At 38.7% G+C, this 13,232-nt stretch overlaps 1 long non-coding RNA gene across 1 annotated transcript in view; it reads right to left on the bottom strand.

Annotated features, from left to right (window-relative positions):
* Positions 1 to 2,542: 2,542 nt before the first annotated feature.
* The window catches only part of LOC119779409, a 51,162-nt gene continuing 40,472 nt past the window's right edge, over positions 2,543 to 13,232 (bottom strand). Inside the window, exon 3 of the long non-coding RNA XR_005280223.1 lies at positions 2,543 to 2,646. This is a non-coding gene — a long non-coding RNA (uncharacterized LOC119779409). The remainder of the gene's footprint in view (positions 2,647 to 13,232) is intronic.

The following is a 13,232-nucleotide window of genomic DNA, read 5'->3' as shown; positions in this document are numbered from 1 at the left end:
GGTAATATGAACCTAATGTCAATGTCTGTGTTGATTTTGAGCTTCTTTAATTTAACTTTTTACCATCTTGCCTGCACAAATTAAAAATCTTGTTTTTTATCCAGTTTTGAAAAGCAGTTCCTGTAGATTAAAAAATGTGATTCAGATTCATTAGAAAATGCCACAACTTAGGCATCGAACAAATGTATGTTGTGAATTTGTTTTTGGCCCCATTTACTTTCACACCCTTAAAAAAAGATTTGATAGCCATCTGCCTTCTGAAGTCCCTCGATTGGTAAATAAAGATCGCCCATGTGTACTTCATCACAATATAAATACATAAAGGATTCAATACACCGAACACATTCATGAAGGCAAAGGATAACACGAGATAGATTACAGAGAAAGTAATTATGTTTTTTAATTTATGATCATTACATCTGACCTAATTTTTAAAAATTATGGAGTCAGACAGACACAAATCCAAAGTAATGTGCAAGCCGTGCTGTTTTCGGGGCTGACAAATACAAATATATAACTTGATTTCCAAATAACAAACTCCATCAAAGTAAACACTTTTGCAAAAATAATAAATAACTAACATAACAGTTGTGAAACCAGTACTTATCATAGGTAAAGTACAGTATATATGTTGAAACATGAGAAAGTACATCCAGTGGCAATCTTCTTGTTTATTAACTTAACCTTAAAATTGGAGATCAGACCTGGGAAATTGAAAATAACACACACAAAAAAAATAATAAAGTTTGCGATCAAACAAGAAGTCAGGCAAAAACTGCTTGTCTGTCCCTGCATTTTTTATTAAGGCAGCTTTATTCTCCATTAATTAAGGTTGCTTGATGAAAGTAGAGAGGCAAGAAATTGTGCACAAGTAAGAATAGCCACTTCATTACTTTATTACCTAGGTAAATTATGAACATGAAACAAATTATTCAAATTTTACTAATCTAGGTTAAAAGTTGTTTTTTGTTAAGGAATTTTCCACAACAGAAAAGCGGACCGTAAGTTGTCCCATTTACTGTTTTGAATAATCATTGTAGTAAACAAAGCAAATGTAATAGAAGGACACTCTAGGTTAGGCAAGATAAATAGTAAATAGCCTGTACTTATATAGCGCTTCTTCAAGTCAGAAGACTTGATCAAAGTGCTTTACACTACATCCAGTCATTCACCCATTCACTCAAACACTAAGGCTCTGGAATTCACTGACAGAAGGGAGGCTGCCGTACACTGGTGCCACCGGGCCCTCTGACCACCATTAGTGGGCAATGCAGGTGAAGCATCTTGCCCAAGGACACGATGAAACTGAAAGCCGGAGCTGGTGCTCGCTCCGACAACCCTCCAATTGCAGGGCAAACTCCTGCAACCGAAACCACTGTCGCCTGACAAGACAAAAATTCTATGGAATATAGCCTACATAAAAAAGAAAACCTAAAACTTCATATCATCCTAAAGCTATAAAAGAAAAGTGGTTTGAAGCTGCTGAAGACATGAGACCAGAATAGAGCTCCATCCTTCAGCGGGACAACACTCCAACATCAGAGCTACAGAGAAAGGGTTGAGACCAGAACATACTCAAGTGTTGGAACAGCCCATTTTAAGCCCAAACACAAATCTCTGGTAAGAATTGGCAATTGTTGATATTCACAGACAATCTCCATCCTACATGACTGAATACATTTTTAGGTTATTATTTTTAATCTAGAAAAGCAGGTAAAGACACAACAACAAAATGTGGTTCCGCAACAGAGGAGTCAGAAGGTGTCTTGATACAAATTATTGTCTCACTTTCATCACTTAGAATTATGAAACACAAAATTATGCACTACGTTATGTTAGTATGATGCATGAAATCCGGATGAATTGCATTGAATTGTGGTTTAAACCTGACAAAATGTGAAAAACGTTAGAAGTTAATACGTACTTTCCCAAGGCAAGCCACTGTGCAACATGAAGTCATCTGTTTTCAAAAATCTGAACCTGTCTGTTTTTGTTTGGTTGCATGCCTACCAACAAGCTGTTTTGGCTGTCTGGCTACCGTTGCGGCTGTATGTCTGTTTTGATTTGTATCACTCCATTTGGTCACCAAGTTCATCTGTGCCATTCCCAAATGGCCGACACCCTCCCAGGCCCTCCCCCCTTTCACACAGCTTCATGTCTCTTACACCCAGCGGCTACTGCGAGGCTCTGCTGCGGTGAAGAGAGATCCTTCAGCTCTCCCATAATTAGATACAAAGTCAAAAACAAAAGGATTACTGCTTCTGTGTAGCATGCTTTCAGATACAGGTCATAACAGCATCTGGAAAAAAAAAAGCCAAACCTTGTGATACCTTTTTAAAAACCTTCAAAGTCAATGCAAACTTTAAAGACACTATCCAGCATATTGAATTGGACATCACAAAGCCACACATCTGTGTTAAATTTTCTAATGTCTCATTTAAAGTCGCATGTGCTGCTATTTCAGATTTACAAGCAGCTTAAGGCAGCTCACCATCATATGGCGCTCTAACATGCGAGTGATGAGGCCTTACCTGGAATGCAAGCAGAAAATGGTCCTTCATTTGAAAGAAGGGAGTGCACTGCTGTGGTTTCTTAAGATGACGAAATATGATCCATCTGGGCCAGGCTGAGCTCCCCATCTTTGTGCTTTAAGAAGCAAGAGACAACAAGCAAGTTCAAAGATATTTGGTATAGTTTTGAACAGACAGAAAGGTATTGTCCTGTGACTTTAACATTTTCTGATTTATAGGCAAGTATTTTGTTGCCCATTGATTCATTTAAAACTTCTTGTTTCGAAGGTTTTCCTTAGCAAATGCAGCATTTCCTTCAGAAGTAGAGAAATAATTGCCCCATAACTTAGCATCTCTTTATCAGTTTACTGACCACTAAGTAAATTCTTGTTCCTTCTTTGGCATCTTCTCCTTTTTAAGAAGCAAGCGAATGTATCTTGAATAAAAAATAAAAAAAATCTCATGAGGTTATGGCGACAGGCCCAAAAGTACAGTCTAGTGATCTTTAAGCCATTTCATAATCCATTATACTTCAAGACTCTATTCTCCAGAGGGTCATAAGTTAGAAAAAAAACATTAAGAAAAGTATGACATAATTATTTACCGTATTTTTCTTGCAAAGACTTCATTGTAAACTGTGCCTGTGTTACTATTTTGACAACAAAGGGGTCTTGCTAGCTCTCCCATGTTAAAAAAACGCTCCACCGAGGACGCCATCTCTGGTAATCTCCACCTGAGCCTAGAACACCTGGAGAAGAAGAACACCCATGTGCAGATGCTGTTCCTGGACTTAGGTTTAGTTTTAACCATCATCATCCCACAGCATCTGATGGACAAACTGAAACAGCTGGGCTTCAATACACCCCTCCGCAATTTGCTGCTAGACTTCCTCAACAACAGACCTCAGTCGGTCCGGGTCGGACAGAACACCTCTGATGTCATCATCCTAAGCACAGGCTCCCCTCAGGGCTGTGTCCTGAGCCCCCGGCTGTTCACCCTGATGACACATGACTGTGTCCCCAGGTGCACAATCAATCACATTGTGAAGTTTGCAGACGACACCATGGTGGTGGGCCTCATTAGTGACGACAACGATCAGAACTACAGAGAGGAGGTGGAGCAGCTGGTGGACTGGTGCAAAGATAACAGCCTGATCCTGAACGTGAAGAAGATGAAGGAGATCATCTTGGACTTCAAGAAGAACCAGCCTAACCACGCTCCATTGGTCAGCAACAGCTCAGCTGTAAAGGTTGTCAACAGCACCAAATGTATATACAAAATGACAAAATAAAATATGTCTAAGTCTCTAAGTCTCAACATTTGAAACTTGTATAAGAGTTTTGCTTTTATTGTGTTCTGGTAACTTGAACGGTTTAGCAGAGTAAAAAAAACATATACATTTTGGGGATTAAAACTTATGTAAGAAACAGAAAAGAAAACAGATGTGTCCGCTTTTGTAAGTGAAAACAGAGTGAACTGATGCTGTATTATCTTCTTGATGGGGCTTTCCGTTTAATAGCGGATTATTTTACTCCTTGCCACTCCTTGCCACAAGGGATTATAGATAAACTAGGAACTGGGCTTGGACATAACTGGTTAGAGTAGTGTATTTGACCTTATTTTAGGTTTCATATATGAAATTTTTGTGTCAATGTTACACACTCATGATGCAACAAAGTTTCATTATGTCACCACTCATACAGTCTCATTAGACCTGGGGGATAAGTGAGGTATAACTGTTTTTCCAGTGTGGTTTCCTCCATAATTTTGAATAAGAACCACTAGAAATTGGGCAAAACCTAGAAGAACCACAGTAAAATATGTGGTTACATTCTAGGCTGCTAGTTTTCCTTTTTTTTTCCATCTCCTACTACCCACCAAGCTCTACCCTGCCATCTCCTTCCTCTTCACCACCGCAATATACTGGTTTTCTCATCCTCAAAAAAGGCATATTGTTATGACAGTACAAAGAAGACTGAGCAGAGCACAGTCAGCCCAGAGTGGGTAAAAAGTTAGAGTGGAAGCGGACTATTTCTGTTAGAGGCTTTGTGGTATCTTTATTCCCCAAAACTACGCTCGGTAAGCACGGCGAGGTGCAGATGCAATCAGATAAGGACCAATGGCAGAGGAACCGTAGCGTCTGAAACTGGCAGGCAGGCTGGCCAGGAAATTGCATCATTAGTGTAAATTCAGCCACTATGCCAAAAAAGACCCCTCGGTTTTACTTGCAAAACAAGGCTATGTCAAATCACTCTTCCTCCTCCTCTTCTTCTTCTGCTCTTGTCCCTTGTCTGCACTCTTCACAATCCCACACCCTCCCCCATTTCAGCCCTTCACTCTGTCACATTTGTTAATTCTCTGCTCGAAAACATGCTCTGGAGCACACTCGCTAGCAAGTGTGCCCACACTGGCACGCGTGTACATTGTGTATCATAGTTAGTTTCTGCTGCATGTGTCCCACACGCCACTGGCTGCCAGCACAGAGCGGTATGACCTCCCACAGCCCTAAAGCGCTTTGTGTGTGAACATGTATATATGTGCTTGCAAGTATCTTTGTGTGGAAGGCAGGGGGGAGGGGGGAGGGTTTAAGCAGACGGGTAATGGGGGTTGTCACACAAGGGAATCGGGGATTGACGGTAGTCTTCTTCTGCATGCCCTACAAAGAGGAAACGGGGCTGTTATGAACAACATTCATTCCCACCACCTCAAATTCGAAGTCTGTAAGTTATAGAGCTACAAAAGGCTAATGGGGTTTTTTTTGTTTTTTTTTTTAATTACAATAGACACCATGAGTCTGAAGCTTCTTTAGTAGCATCGGTATCTCGCAACCAATGTTGATATATTTTGAATTGATCTGAATATTACACTGAGTGGTGATTAACTCATAAAATCTTCTCATCCTCCCACTGTCATTAGAGCAAAATTCTTATATATTCCACAAATTATTAGATGCAAGCTATTTGTACTTCAACAAACCCGAAAGCATATTTCCCATCTCGATCAAAATATTTATTTTATATTGACAGGCTTAAAGGTTTAATCAAATCCAGTCAAAACGATTTCCAAGAGCACATCTGACAACTTCAAAAGAAACCTCTTATCACAGGCATGTATGAAGAGATGCTGAGTTTGGAAGTAGAGAACAAACATAGTTCATACGATCCTAATTATCCCTGTTAAAAAAATCCACAACAAAAAGAAAATATTTGGGCAGAAACTGCACTTATGCTGGATGCTGAAGGGGATTTTTTTAATATGTCATATAAAATCAAGCATTCATCTCCGCATGTTTTGCTCCTACGCGTTTAATAATAATAATGTCGCGCATGCTCTCCTCGGGCTCTGAGGAAGTTGGAGCGGAGCAAGACAGGAGGAATCGCGGAGGCTGTTGGCTTTGCTTTGTGCAGGTGGTCTGGAGTAGAACGGAGCGTGACGGAGGATGTGCGATTTCGGGATAAGTCAGATGTATTGAGGCAGGGAAATACCTAAAACATGCAAGGCAGTGGGTCCTGAGGAATTTGAAACCCACTGGTTTAGTGTGTTTGGTCGTCCCACAACATTTGATTTGCAATTGCACCAAAATAGAGCTGAAAAATATGGTACCTTTAAAGTTTGTGTTTAACCTTCAATGTGCACCTGTTTAGTGTGTTTCTACCCGCATGAAAAGGTGAGATTCAGTTTTCTATTTTTGTTGCGCTGGGTGTGGCGGTTTATCAATTGTTAGGATGTGCAAACTGATTTTATTATCTATAAGCAGTATGAGAGTGGCCATAAAAGAAAGAAAAGGTTTTAAGCCATGTAGTTAGAGATAATGATCATAATTATAAAAAAAAAAATGAAAGTTATATTTTATTAAATCAAATGGGAATGAAAAAAATCCTATTCTGAATTGTAAATAGTCCACCTTAAGAGCTATAATAGAAAAAAAACTGCCTGCTAGATGCAATCCTGGCTACCCTGTATAATGAGACAGGGTCATCAGGAGGACAAAAGCCAAAATGGTGGCAGGAGGTGTATATGTCATCATCAAAGGAAGAAGGCGAGTGCGTTGGTGGGTGGGCAGACTGGATTGTGATCCTGTCAGAGAAGGGGTGGGGGTGGTGCTGATATGAATAATACCATACAGAAATTAAATAGTTATTTTTTACACCCACACTGGCAAACTGGAAAAATTGTAGGAGGAAGAAGATTTAAAGACAGAGAGAGAGAGACCAAAATATCAGGAGACACTTTAATCTGAAGCATGCCAATTTTTCTAGGATCCTAAAACAGCCTTAGAGGGATGTAACATTTCAAGCTAGCTTGTTGGTAGACTTATGAAGTATTGTTAAGATCACTTGTGTTTATTCTTTCTATTTAACATCCCAATGCATAAATCCAAGGAAATCTGTTTTTCCTTCAGTGAACTTTGCATGGATATAAACAGGACTGTAAAAAAACAAACACGAAAAAAACAACCAAAGTTTGAATGAGAGCAGTTCCCTCCACAAAAAAAGAGTAACATCAAAATGAGCCAACACAGCAGGACGCCAGGGGAATGCCACTGCAGGCTCCTCACTAAGATGTAGGCTCTGCAACACGCTTAGCAGGGCTTTTTTGGTGTCCTGGTGAGACATTACAGTTTGTGGGTGTGTAGTCTGCTTGAGGATTGAAGTATTCATTCCTCACACTGCCTATCTCCTTCATTTTAGCTACAGTAACTAAAAATTGCTTATTTTTGACATTAGGGTTGCTGTATTCTATTTGTGTTAAGTGGATGTGTTTAGGCAGCATGAATGGGGGTTATAAGCTTTGCAGAAATTCAAATGATGTTACCTACATATTCATGTGGTTTATTATTATCTTGCACCATTTTTTCACATAGTACTAGGAAACACATGCACATACACAGCTTTGTTTTCATGAAATATTGGGACCTTTTATTGACTCTATATGGCCTAACCCAGACTACTACCAACATAAATCTAATCCTGATCTTAACCTAAACTGAATTTACACCATATTTCTAAACTTAAGCCCAATTCAAAGAAGAGAACTTTACCATCCCTATCTCAGAATGTAAAGAAAAAGGCTACTTTTACATTTGTAGCACTGTGCTACATATTTCCATTCAATCATCTCTGTTTTACAGAAGATGGCATGCCTTACATATACATTTAGATATGAATAAATGTGTACTGTATGAACCTTTGGCTCGCAATTTACATGCTTGAAATATGAAGAAAAAAACAGTTTAAATGGTAGAATTAGGCTTTATTAAGGATCGTCATAAAGATGAATTCCTGGCAACACGCGTATGATAAAGCGATTTAAATCAGCAGTGATTTTATAGTAATTTGAAATAATTTGTTCAGACTGTCACAGATTTGTTGGAGTAGGACACATTTCAGCCACTCAGAAGTTCTGAGATTGTTTCTGTTGAATCTTTTAACTTGTGACTAACTAGTTCTGAACTAAACATTTAAATTCACAGTCAATGGTAGCAGTAATTAGAGTTGTAAACAACTATTTTCATGTTCATGTAGAAATTGTCTGCTCTACAATGTTTGCATGTTTGCAAACAAAGGGTTGTAGGTTGTGTCTTTGGGCAAGATACTTCACCTGCATTGCCTACTGACGGTGGTCAGGGGACCTGGTGGCGCAGGTGTATTGCAGCCTCACTTCTGTCAGATGGGGCTGCCACCATCATATATATATATATATATATATATATATATATATATATATATATATATATATATATATATATATATACACTATATTGCCAAAAGTATTTGCTCACCTGCCTTGACTCACATATGAGCTTAAGTGACATCCCGTTCCTAATCCATAGGGTTCAATATGACGTCGGTCCACCCTTTGCAGCTAGAACAGCTTCAACTCTTCTGGGAAGGCTGTCCACAAGGTTTAGGAGTGTGTTTATGGGAATTTTTGACCATTCTTCCAGAAGCGCATTTGTGAGGTCGCACACTGATGTTGGACGAGAAGGCCTGGCTCTCAGTCTCCGCTCTAATTCATCCCAAAGGTGTTCTATCGGGTTGAGGTCAGGACTCTGTGCAGGCCAGTCAAGTTCATCCACACCAGACTCTGTCATCCATGTCTTTATGGACCTTGCTTTGTGCACTGGTGCACAGTCATGTTGGAAGAGGAAGGGGCCAGCTCCAAACTGTTCCCACAAAGTTGGGAGCATGGAATTGTCCAAAATGTCTTGGTATGCTGAAGCATTCAGAGTTCCTTTCACTGGAACTAAGGGGCCAAGCCCAGCTCCTGAAAAACAACCTCACACCATAATCCCCCCTCCACCAAACTTTACACTTGGCACAATGCAGTCAGACAAGTACCGTTCTCCTGGCAACCGCCAAACCCAGACCCGTCCATCAGATTGCCAGATGGAGAAGCGCGATTCGTCACTCCAGAGAACGCGTCTCCACTGCTCTAGAGTCCAGTGGCGGCGTGCTTTACACCACCGCATCCGACGCTTTGCATTGCACTTGGTGATGTATGGCTTGGATGCAGCTGCTCGACCATGGAAACCCATTCCATGAAGCTCTCTGCGCACTGTTCTTGAGCTAATCTGAAGGCCACATGAAGTTTGGAGGTCTGTAGTGATTGACTCTGCAGAAAGTTGGCGACCTCTTCGCACTATGCGCGTCAGCATCCGCTGACCCCGCTCCGTCAGTTTACGTGGCCTACCACTTCGTGGCTGAGTTGCTGTCGTTCCCAAACACTTCCATTTTCTTATAATACAGCTGACAGTTGACCGTGGAATATTTAGGAGCGAGGAAATTTCACGACTGGATTTGTTGCACAGGTGGCATCCTATCACAGTTCCACGCTGGAATTCACTGAGCTCCTGAGAGCGACCCATTCTTTCACAAATGTTTGTAAAAACAGTCTGCATGCCTAGGTGCTTGAATTTATACACCTGTGGCCATGGAAGTGATTGGAACACCTGATTCCAATAATTTGGATGGGTGAGCAAATACTTTTGGCAATATAGTGTATATATGCTTATTTATATATATATGCTTATTTTTTGCTCAGATTGTTAACTTGTTAAAATTCTGTTGTGTACATTTAGAATAAGCAAAGTCCCTGTTTGCATTTTTTAAGAACAGGAATTTTCGGTTTTGTTGATATTCTGAATGAAAGGCTCCACAAAAACTAAGAGTTGCTGTAGATTGAGTAATCTAATTGACATCAGTTGGTTTAGGGCAACTGTGAGCTGTCACTTTACCATAAGGCATTACTGGTATATAATATATAATGAAGCTGTGTCAATTATCCCAATCTAGCTTTCCTGTTGTTCTGCAGAACTGACTTCTATTTAGCGTTAAAAAAGGGCTATCATAAAAACACTATCAGGATGGACCCTTGGTGTATATAACCCTATTTTATCATAATCAATCGGTTTTTGATTTATTTTGTACAGGCATAGAATATGACTATGCACCTTTAAGCCTTTAAGGGTATGAAATCGAAGCTTTCATAGATTCCACTGCCTGCTGCATCTTTCATTGGGTTTACTAGAATAGTAAATGTCCAGCACTTCAATATTCTCCCCTCGTAACCATGTGTTTCTTGTCCCAGTAGGCCAATCCCATCATGAAGTTTTAGTACCCGAATATCGTATGCAAACTGTAGTAACCATGGCAACATTCATGTAGGCATAGCATTATTTTTATGTCTCTGATTAGTTTTTTCCAAGGCTATTTTGGAGGTCCTTAGAGGTTTGTCTTAAGTATGATCTGAACCATGACCACCAGTTCTAAAGCCCAGCACGTTAATGGGATGTATTTGTATAACCACCAATACACAAATAAGTTATAACAGCGAATCCTCTATTCTTCATTGAAAATAGATTAATTCTCAATGATGAGATGCCAACTGCCTGCTCAAAGTAGCCCCGAGAAAGAATAATTAATAATTACTGCTTTAGGTGAGAACAACTGAGTAATTTTTTCTGTCTAAATTGAAAACATTGTTTCTTAATGTGTTTATCATCTTTCTATAACAAGCAATACATATTTTGAACTAACAAAACACTAAAAAAATAATATATAAAAACAAGTTTTTTCTTTTTTTTGTAAAGGAACATTTAATTTTGGGACTTGTTAAAGAAAATGAGTTAAACTTATTTTCTGATTAAAAAACTGCAATAATCTTGACAATGTTCACACAGTTAAGAGATGTATAAAGAAAGACAAACAGCAAAATGAATTTAATAATTCACTAACAGAGCATTGATATTTAAAAACATTGTTAGAAATACTGGTAGGCAAACATTTCCACACCACCAAACCTCATAATTATCCGTGGTTTGTGATTCACCATTTTGATTTCCCAACCATGACACGATCCTCTTGTCTTGGCTTTGTTTAAGAAATAGAAAACTGTTTAACACACAATTGCAACACAACAGAAGACATCTGCAGAATATTCCTAGCTCCGAGTTCTCTCTGTTTAACCATCTGAGATCAGTAAACAGAAGGCATCCACTCTCCATAACCTCTCTTTCACTTTCTCCACCGCTGTTTTCTGCTTTTTTGTCTTTTTTTTCCACTGTTATTCCCCCGCCTCATGCTCTCCTCCCTTTCCTCCCTCTCCCTTTGCAGAAAAGCCATCCCCAGGACAACTATTAATCAGAGCCAGAAATGATAGATGTTTTGCTCACCAGCAATGCCATCTATTTTGCCTAAGCACAAACAGTTGATGTGCTCTGCATATTTATTTCAGTGAAAAAAAGAGGAGTGACTCAAAGGAACACACATATTTGCAGGATGACAAGTGCGCTCACACAAACACACATATTCTTGTCTTCTGTAAACAACCTCTGTCAAAGAGATGCAGAATCAAGACTTTACAGATTCTGCTCTCTGTGTGAGTATCTGCTATTATTCTATGTCCATGGCACCTTACAGCTTATTTTGCAGTTTGATGATCCAGCTACACAATGAACACTGGTCACCGCTGGCATAAGACCTCTTAAAAAGACTGTAACTAGGGGCAGGTATGACTCATAGAACTGCAAAAAGCATTATATAAATAGAATAAACTCGACTTAAGCCTCCTATGAATCATTCAGTTGGACGTGTTTAGTGAGTTGACCCATTCTAACTTTTTCTTTCAATAAAAATAAGAAAACAAACATTCAGCTGACGGCCAAAATGAACCAACCTACGAGAAACCTCTGGGAGAGCTTCCATTCATGGTTCTCTGAAAATAAGAGGCTTTGCATGGGATTTAAATCCAGATTTCAAATTTCAAGTTTATTCGTAATTGTTCTTCATTTACTAAGCGACAGAGCTCGCCAGAGGTTTGCGTATACTCATGATCCTAAATAACATTCATTTTGTGCAGGGGATATCCGCATGGAGTGACAGTACAAAAACAGAATCAAAGATTTTTTACATAATTTTAGTTATGTTTGTTGTAAAATGAACTCAGGTTAAAATCATTCAATAGTTTCAAAGATATTTATTTTCACAAAATATTTCATAAGAAAACTTTGCTAATGTCAAAAGAAAAAAAACATATTTTTGTAGCCATAAATTCCTGTTAGGATTCTGGAGGAGAAGGGTCGCTGCTGCAAGAGTCAAATAAAAAAATAAAGGATTTATAATAGTTTTAATCCTTAGCTTAGACTGGTGCTCTCTCCGTTTGCTCTGTATTAAGAAAAACAAACACACATACAAACAAAGAAAATAAAAACCTTGAATGGATACAAAAATAAAACATGCAACAACCATGCCCCCTGGAGTCTTTATTAATTAATAGACCATGCCCTAAACATTCAGTGTCTGCACACAGTGTAATTATTGGAAATAAAGGAGCACTTATATAAGCATTTACACACAAAAATAAGATGCCAATAATATACTGTATCTTGGGGGTAGGGGGCTTTAAAGATATATAATAAATAATTAAAGATATTTTTAGTATTGCTTTTGGAAATTACCTATTTACATTAGCTGTATTATATATACACATGCACAATCTTGTATTAGAAATTCCACCCCTCTTAAGATTATAGATGCCTTGATCTGATATCAGTCCCTTAGGTATGGGCCCAATCAATAGGGCCAGATCTATGCAGTCTATTTCTATAATATATTTAAGTCAGGTTAATTGTCTCGAACAGCAGGGGAGTTTACCCCGTTATGGGCATCTCTTCCTTGATTTAATAAAGGCAGTCAATCTGAACACTTATGGTTGCATGTTTGTTGTTTGGATGAAATATGTCCTGTTAACACGAATCACTGTTTCTATGCCTTTTCTGACCTAATCTGACATTGCTTTAGTGTACATTCATACATATCATAGATTCCTTGTAGAGATGAGTTTATAACAGCAAGTCAAAAGTAATGATGGGGTTTATGCTAAGTGTATTATTATCTTCTTCAGGTTATTGTTTAACCATCTTTGGATTTTGAGATTGGATTTAGTAGTCCCTGTTAGGTAGAGTTAGTTTATGAGCTTATGTAGCTTTTGGATTCTGTTAATTTATGAACACTTAAAGGCAGGGCTGCTGGAAGTCGATTTTTTTTTGTTTGGACAAAAGACCTATGAGCCAACAGGCCTATTTAAAATACAATAAAAAAGATTCACTACTTTATTTTCATATAGACTTCAGTGCACGCGACCAGGGTGTGTAACACACAGACATAATCAGTTCTCAGGTGAATAAATGCACTATTAATTAAACCTTACGATAACACAATA

Source organism: Cyprinodon tularosa, unplaced genomic scaffold, assembly GCF_016077235.1.
Source record: "Cyprinodon tularosa strain WSP-4 unplaced genomic scaffold, ASM1607723v1 ctg147, whole genome shotgun sequence".
Lineage (NCBI taxonomy): Eukaryota > Metazoa > Chordata > Actinopteri > Cyprinodontiformes > Cyprinodontidae > Cyprinodon > Cyprinodon tularosa.
The sequence above is the reverse complement of the archived record's forward strand: the minus strand, read 5'-3'. Positions and strand labels throughout refer to the sequence as shown.